At 45.4% G+C, this 8,406-nt stretch overlaps 1 long non-coding RNA gene across 3 annotated transcripts; it reads left to right on the top strand.

Annotated features, from left to right (window-relative positions):
• Positions 1–3,614: 3,614 nt before the first annotated feature.
• LOC123132525 (uncharacterized) lies at positions 3,615–8,185 on the top strand. Of its 3 annotated transcripts, XR_006464808.1 has the most exons (5): positions 3,615–4,309; positions 5,395–5,659; positions 5,772–5,841; positions 6,407–6,798; positions 7,458–8,185. It is a non-coding gene; the product is annotated as an uncharacterized lncRNA (long non-coding RNA). The 3 variants fall into 3 exon arrangements; XR_006464809.1 differs by having other exon boundaries at positions 5,378–5,659; positions 5,772–6,798; XR_006464807.1 differs by having other exon boundaries at positions 3,618–4,309; positions 5,772–6,798.
• Positions 8,186–8,406: the final 221 nt, after the last annotated feature.

Below are 8,406 nucleotides of genomic sequence, written 5' to 3'. Positions count from 1 at the left end.
AGACAAGCCGTCGTGGGCGCAGGATTCGGTCCTTCGGCGCTGATGTCAGGGCCGGCACGGCAACAGTGCCACGCCGCACGGAGATCTCCCCGGGTATGGCGTGCTGTGGCCATGCCTGCCCCTGGTAAGGGGCGGGAGCGGGCTTTACTGTAGCCACTCCCCGGTCCTGTCCCTCCCGATGAGGATATGGGGTTTGTTGGAGTCGCGGTCCAACTCCCTAAGGTCGGCTTCTTGGGAAGTCGGCAGTCAGGAGTCAGCTTATCCTGAAGTCGTTCCTGGGACTCGGCCGTGAGTGGCTAGTCGGTTGCCTTGCCGCCGACTTCTCTAAAGGCGGCTCCTGTCCTGGGATCTTGAGGGGCGCAGCCTGCCCCGATGTCTTGAAAGGTTCTGGGGCTCGGGTTAGCCTACCCGTGGCCCATTACTCCGACAGCCCTTCAGAGCATCAACCGTAGATTTGAGTATTTGCTATCTGAAGGACAAGATTACCACTTCATCACAACCATCATCACCAAAGAAAGAAACTTGAGTAAACGGGTATGGGCACTCCCCCTTGGTTTGTGCCAAGCTTGGGGGAGGTGCCTGTCGGTGTCAAAACCGCCGGATCTCGGGTAGGGGGTCCCGAACTGTGCGTATGAGGATCGAAGGTAATAGAAGATAGGGGACACGATGTTTACCCAGGTTTGGGCCCTCTTGATGGAGGTAATACCCTACTTCCTGCTTGATTGACTTTGATGAGTATAGGGGTTACAAGAGTTGATCTACCTACAGATCATAATGGCTAAACCCTAGATGTCTAGCCTGTATGATTATGATTGCCTCTACGGACTAAATCCTCTGGTTTATATAGACACCGGAGGGACCTAGGGTTGTACAGAGTCGGTTTACAAAGAAAGGAAACTACACATCCGATCGCCAAACTTGCCGTCTACGCAAAGGAGAATCCCATCCGGACACGAGGGAAGGCCTTCTATCTTGTATCTTCACGGCCCATTAGTCCGGGCATGTCACACAGCCCGACCGTTCGAGGACCCCTTAATCCAGGACTCCCTCAATGCCCCGATATAGTATCACCATCCGCTAAAAAAATACACTTCTGTGATGATATGTGTTTGTCACATTAGGTCATGTTTTTTGTCATGCATGTACATTCATGACGGTTTTATGACAGAATCAAGATAGTCATACATGTGTTGTCGTATAAGTGTTCCAGGACAATACTAAAATTATCATCACGAAAGTGTCCACTTCCATGGCAATAAATGACGCATCATGGAAGTGTTTTCGTCAAGGGTAACCGACATGTGTCCCCCACTATAACGGGTCACCGTTAAGCTATCAGATCCGGTTTTGGATCCAATAACCCGCTAACAGCACAGACTAATGGCGATTTTCCACGTGTAAAATTCTCATTGGCCTGCGAAACCACGTGTCAGCTTCGCATCGCGATAGATGTCAGCCGTCTAATGGACAACAGGCGCCTATGATACGTCGACACGTGGCACGACCAATAGTGGCCCGTTTAGGTTAAAAGGCCAGGCCTATCAAAATAAGCGGACCAACCCATTAGCGGTGTACTTGCGTTAGGCCCATTCACAATCACGGCCCATATGAGTTACATAGAATCGGCCCATGAAAGGCCCATTCTAGATTTGACAATTTCCAGCCCATCGTCAGTTCCAGCCTGTTAACGTCTTTGGGCTTAATTACGACCCGACCTTCTTTCAGCCTTTTAGCGGCCCATTATAGATATGGACCAATATGCCGCCGGTGCATCTTTCGACCTTTTCTCGGCCCATTCTGTAGTTGGGCCAACTTCTAGACCATTGTGACTTTCGGCCTTTTCTCGGCCCATTCTGTACATGGGCCAACTTCTAGCCCGTTTTGTCTTTTGGCCTGCTAACGACCCGCACAACAGTTGGGCCTTTGACGGTGCCACCTGATTTTGGGTCCATTAGCGGCCCACGTTCCCCAGGGCACAATTTTAGCCTAACGCGACTTTCGGCCTATTAAAAGCCTAGTTTGTAAATTAGGCCTCTTTTGGCCCAAAACACTCTCAGCCTCTTACTGGCCCGTCAAGTAAAAGGGCCAAGACAAAATTGACATTTATTTTGGCCTGCTAGAGGCCCGCGACCCATTTCCATTTATACGGCCCTATCGAGCGTTCGGCCTGTTATCGGCCTGCTAAAAGCCATTGTTATGGTGGGCCACATTGATTGGGATCCACTAAATATTAGTTGACCAACCCAATTAAGGCCCGCTTTTACTACACATGTTTGTTCATTCGGATGACGTCTAGGTAATGTTTGGGCGTGTTGGCCCCCGTTTCAACGATATATCATATACAAAAAGTTATCCTACTTGCCTCTAAAAAACCTACACTATACAATAAAGAGACTAAGGCATAGAAACGAAGAACAATCCTATACTATACAATAAAGAAATTACATCAGATTACATCCATTGGGCATTATAGTTCGGCACCAGTGATAATAAAACATACACAAACAGCGAATTACATACACTAGGCAAATAAAGCTCATACATCATGGACGCACATCAACAGAACTTACCATTTGAGCTATAATCTCTTCAGGAAATAGGATTGGCCAGATTCAGATAGCACAAATTTTAGTCTACAAAATCTTCAATTTCTTTTGTGGTTACCTCAGTGTCTTGTTTCATTTTTTTGACTCCTGCAACTAATACCTACAACTCTAGTCTCAACATGTTGAGAATCATATACATATTGTCTTGTCACCTCTAGTTGATGCTCGAGAACATCAACACATTCCAATTTCAATCCATAATCATTTGGTAATGGCCATGTCACACTGCTCTTAGATCTTTATGTTGAGGTCACTTCATCCTAAAATGTTTCTGTAAGTACACATGACTAGGGCAAAAATATAGTTACAATAGTAAAGCGAGCAAGACAGACTATCTTGTACATGACAAAGCATGACTAACAATAATATTACATGTCATGAAGCATAAGCAGGTGCTATTTTAAAAATTATAAAAATGGTAGTCTATGCAGCCCGCATACAGAAATCTCTCTTAGCTCACCAGAGGAGCTGATGTTGGGGCTAAATCTAAAACACAAACAGGTTACCAATTTAGACCACATGCAGCTACTAAACATTATGGCCCTGTTTGGTTCAGCTTTTATCGACAGATTCCGCTGCCGCGCAGCAGAATCTGAACCAAAGGGCGAACCCAGCAGAATCTGATTTCAGAAATCCGCTGCCAAAATCTGAACCAAAAGCTGAAGCAGCTCAGGACGTGCTTTTCAAAATCTGATTCCGCTGTGGGCCAAAATCTGAAAAAGCTGTATCAGCTGGTTTGCCAAATGACCTACATCTTTTTCACATCAGATTTTCCACAGCTGTTTTTCCACAGCAGATTTTTTACAGCTGCCTTTAGAAATCCACAGCCGAACCAAACAGGGCCATATATATATATATATAGGACAGAGCTATGCTGTTACTAAAAACAGAATAATATTTTTTTTGAGAAATACTAGAAACAGAATAATATTCTGTTACTTATAGGGCGCGATGCACAATTCTGAGAAAACGGCCCAGCCCACCGCACGGCCTGAAAAGGAACACCCCGGCCCTGCCATACCTCGCGCATGCGCCGCCACCCTCTGCCCGACCGCGCCGCCGCCCCCTCTGCCCGACCGCGTCGCCGCCCCCTCTGCCCGACCGCGCCGCCGCCCCCTCTGCCCGACCGTGCCGCCGCCCCCTCTGCTTGACCGCGCCGCCGCCCCCTTTGCCCAACCGCACCGGCGCTCCCTCCGTCCGTCAGAGCTGACATCTTCTCCACATTCGACCAAGCGTTGCTTTGCCACAGCTACTCACCGGCGTGGCCGCCCTCCCCCACTGCTGCCATGGCCGTCCATGCTCCTCACCTTCTTTTTCTCTTCTCCGACCCCACCCCATCGCCAGCAAACAGGCCAGCGCGCATCCACCAGCAGAATGGCCACCATGCGCCTGGATGCTGCCCACCTCCCCGGCGGTGGACTCACTCCTCCACGACGAGTGTCTGGATCGAGGGGTCATCCCTATCGCTTCGTCCAAGGGTGAGCGGGCCTCCCGGTACTAGCCGTGCCTAAGGACGACCACCAACCACCGCGTCCGCAACCACCCAGAGCAGCCACACATGTGCCTCCTCGCTGCTCTGTCCCTGGCCACGCACACCCTAGCCGCAGCGTCCAGGCCATTCACAGCTGCCACCCTAGTCCGTTCACCACCGCCAACCGAGGCCGTTCGACGACGCAGCGATGAGGTCGTTCAACGACACAACGGTTAGATGCTTTCTCTCTATTTTTCTTCCTCTATGAAATATTGCCTGGCTTGATGGCTTTGCCTCTTCCGAGCCAACAATTTTTTGATTTGGGGACTGAGTGCAGTTCGCTGAGGCATTCAATGTACAGATGTTTTGCTTGCTTAGCACAAGTTCAAGATGCTTGTTCAGTGTAATATATAGCTAAAAGGAAAAGATGAATTGTGTTTTCTGGTAGGAAAAATTGATGCTCTCTAGTTAACCATCTATATATGCCATCGGTTCAAATAAACCGATGGCTGCCGTCCAAGTTGAATCCTGGCTACAATCTTCGCCAAAGCAGCCATCCTCCCTATTCTGAACTACCACCAGCCTCTGCCATGTTCGCCTAGCTCCATGGCCAAAGCAAATGGTGCAAGGGCATTTTCGCTAGCTCTCTTTTGTTTTCTTTTTCGTTCCTAGCTGCCACGGCATCACGTGCTTTTAAAAGAGTTCAACTAAAATATTCTAAGTAGTTCAAATACAAGAGTCAAGAAAAGTACAGAATTTTGACAAAGCAGGAAGAGAGTTTTGACAAAGTGGGAAGAGAATAGTTCAGGCACTAGAGCACTCCACCAACACAAAAATTCATCTACTTCCCATTAGTAAGTCAATTTATTTTGTGTTTCTATGTTCCTATAGCACGAACAGGTGCTTGTTGTTATGCCTGATAATGATGTTGTACACAAATGGCTTACGGGATATCAGGATAATGTGTATACAAATGATTTTTGGTTAATATTTTGTATGATCCATTTGACAGAAAAGATTCTTGTTATTTGTGGAGCTTTATACAACACTTCTATCATCATAGCTTATTCATGTTGGTAGTTCAGGTGCAAACACAAAATTAAGTTCATGTACATCTACAGGAAGGGCTCGCTTAAATATTTGAGTTTACCTCGTTAAAAAAAGTAAATTTTACACACAACAAATGTGCTTGAAAGTTCAATTACTACGAACTGAATCATTTCCTATTTACGTATTTGAATCATGCAACTTCTCCAACTAGCTTATGTTGTTTCTGGCATTGCTCTAAGTCATTTCTCAGTAATATTTTGTATGTAGTGATGGACGTGAAGGATTTCAGTCAATCAAGCTAGTTATCAAAAAGGTATCGTTCGCCGTCGACGGTGCTGCCATTTGAGTTTATGGCTCTGTCCATGGAGGCTGCCTGGAAGTTTCTTTGTTTCCATGTACGGTGTCGGTGTTCCATGACAGCAGTCGTGACGCGTGATGTTCCCTGGTTAAGATTGGTTTACTTTGGGTCTCACAGTATGAGGACAGGCACGACATGCATTCAGTCTCAGAACCTGAAACTAACCTGACTGAGGTGCCATTCAGTTTTCAGTGATAAGCTCCATTTATTTACTAGTAGTTTCACCTTACTTTTTGAATTAAAAGGAACAAAACTTGAACTAGTTTGACCACTGTGTGACCGCCAGGCACAAGGAAGGAAGGGCCACCGTCCGAGGCGACACATACATATGGACAGGACACAACATCCGACGCGGCGTACGTACTACACTGAAAGACAAGAAGATGAGCAGCATCCTTAGCCCGATCTGATACATATAGAGTCTTATATTATTTGATTTGACCACGGTACACGTAGCCTCTGCCTATGTAGTATGTAACGAACAAGATGACAAGCATCAACATGTAGTATATGTGAGTGAGTGGAACACGACTACTTCAGTACGGCTAGCTTAAGTGGTGTGAACTGAAAACCAAGCCTCAACATATCTGGTTCTTTCTTTTATGAGAGATGATTTCCTCCCGATTTCTAGAACTCACAGCCATAGTTATAATATAGTGGTTGGTCATCCTCAGCGGGTAGGTGTAAACCACACAGACGCTTACAACCAAAGCTAGCCGGCGGCGCATAAGCTACCTGCAAAAGAGAAGCCCTTCTTACATCGACAACATCTTAATTTTTATTCAGTTCAATTTCCAATTTTAGTTCAGTTCATTCTTATTTTTAGTTCAGTCAGTTTCTTATTTTATTTTCCTTCAATTTCTAATTCTTTTTCAGTTCAGTTTCTAATTTTACTAAAGTTCAATTTTTAATTCAAAACAGTTTGTGTAAATTCCCATCGAGCAAGTGTGCAAGGCAAGCGGCTACTGAACTTGTGCGGCTGCTGCTTTTGGATTGCCCAAGAAGCACATCATTGTAGAAGGCAAAATCTGTAACCTATACAATTCATGTTTGTTCTGACTTCTTGTTTCTCTAAAGCGGCCAAATCCCGGTGCAGCTGGTAGTTCAAACTTACGGCAGATGGCCGGTGACTAACTTCCCTGCCTCTACAAGCTCCTCGGGGGATGACTTGGTGGTAGCTGGGATCCCCTAAAGCGGCCAAATCCCGGTGCACCCAGCCGCCGCTCGTGATCCCCTCTCCTTCAGCTCCACTTCGCGGCGCCGTCAATCCACAGTAGTAGGGCGGTATGCCCATCAACAAAAAAGAACATAAGGTATATGCTTGGAAACTTAAAGTTCTGTACACATTTGGGAAACAAAAGTTATAGTTTCTTTCAAAGTTCAAAACGAAAAATATATTCAGTTCAACTTGTTCTAGCAAACCATGTGCGAGACACCATAGAATGAAAATATTGTTATGTCGCCATGTCTCCAATTGGTTCAACTACAAATAATTACATCTGTTCGACTACATATATTACACTAGCTCAACTGTGTGCGTCACATCAATTGACCTAAGTTATCACTTCAGAAAAAAAAACTGTAGATTTTGATGATGCAAGCTTAGTTCCTTTTTCTGTTTCCTATAAGTTCAAGTGATCAATTGCTATAAGTTGGCGGGTTGTTTACTCAGGCAGTTAAAAAAAGTGGTCATTGTTGTCTTTTTTTAAAGATGTTCGAGCGATTTTTGTAAAAAATGTTGCCTATATTAAGACAAGAACTCCTTCCTCCATTGGTTGTCTCAGTTCATCTGGTTAAGCATCTCAGTGCAACTATATTGACTATATAGTTTTAGTTTAGTTCAATATCTTGAGTATCACCTTTTTCTGCCATGAACTCATGCTATAATATGAGAGCTAAGTTCACTCTGAATATGTTGATACTAAACCAGAAGTTGGCTCTGAACTCTCATTTTCGTCTTAACAATTGACAGGTCTGAATATGTTGCCATCGCTGTGTTGATTTCCTACTGCGACCTCGTTGATTCTGCGCCTTCGAACTGCTCCCTCAATCCCCTGCGTGGACCACCACCGAAGGTGGGCTGCACCTTCCACCTGCAGCCATGTGACCGTGTAGATGCACGTCTTCATTGAGTCGCCCACAGTGCATATGTGTGTGCTGTGTTCGTGCGTGCGTGACCGCAGCCATGCTTGGTGTTTCGGCGTTGTCTGTGTGTGGTCTTGCGGGCGTATCACCTCAAACACATCCCAGGATGATGCACGAGTTGCTGAGGAAATGCCCAAGCATGTGGCCTCTCAGCTACAACTTCGTCTCATGGAAGCTGTTGGATGTGGACAGCCAGTACGAATTCAAGTCTACGTGGCTCATCCAGGAGGAAAAGAAGAGGGGCTCGAGTGGTTTCTCTCTGGATAAGGGCAGAAAACATTGTGCTCTGAACATGCTTGTTGATATGCCCATGAGAATGGGTACATTTTTCTACAGATTTTTGTGTTGCTGACAAGGGATACACAACTTGTATTTTTACAAGTTGTACTTAAGCATATCCTCTATAAAGTTCGTGGAGGTGTGGATGTTCTTTTGACATTGAACTGTTAAGTGCTTGCAAAATATGAAGTGTTGATCCATTAGCATTCGCAGCTTCGCACCTCATTCTTGTATGTTATGTGTTTCAAGTGATCAATGAAGTTTATGTTTTAAGGTCATGTATAACTACCTAGGCATTCATGTATTACTAACCAGTAAGTACACCTGTTACTTCTCTCGCTTGTTTGTGCTAGTGGTGAATAGTTCAAATTCTTGGAAAATTTTGAAACATTCAAAATGATAAACGTGGTAAGTTTGAATGAAAAATAAACGAACCCTTAGCCAATTTCACTGAGGAAAAAAATAGGGAGTTCATGTATTACTAGTGCTCTCTCTGC

This window comes from Triticum aestivum, chromosome 6A (genome assembly GCF_018294505.1).
Source record: "Triticum aestivum cultivar Chinese Spring chromosome 6A, IWGSC CS RefSeq v2.1, whole genome shotgun sequence".
NCBI classification, from domain to species: Eukaryota; Viridiplantae; Streptophyta; class Magnoliopsida; order Poales; family Poaceae; genus Triticum; species Triticum aestivum.
This window is presented reverse-complemented; position numbering and strand designations above follow the sequence as displayed.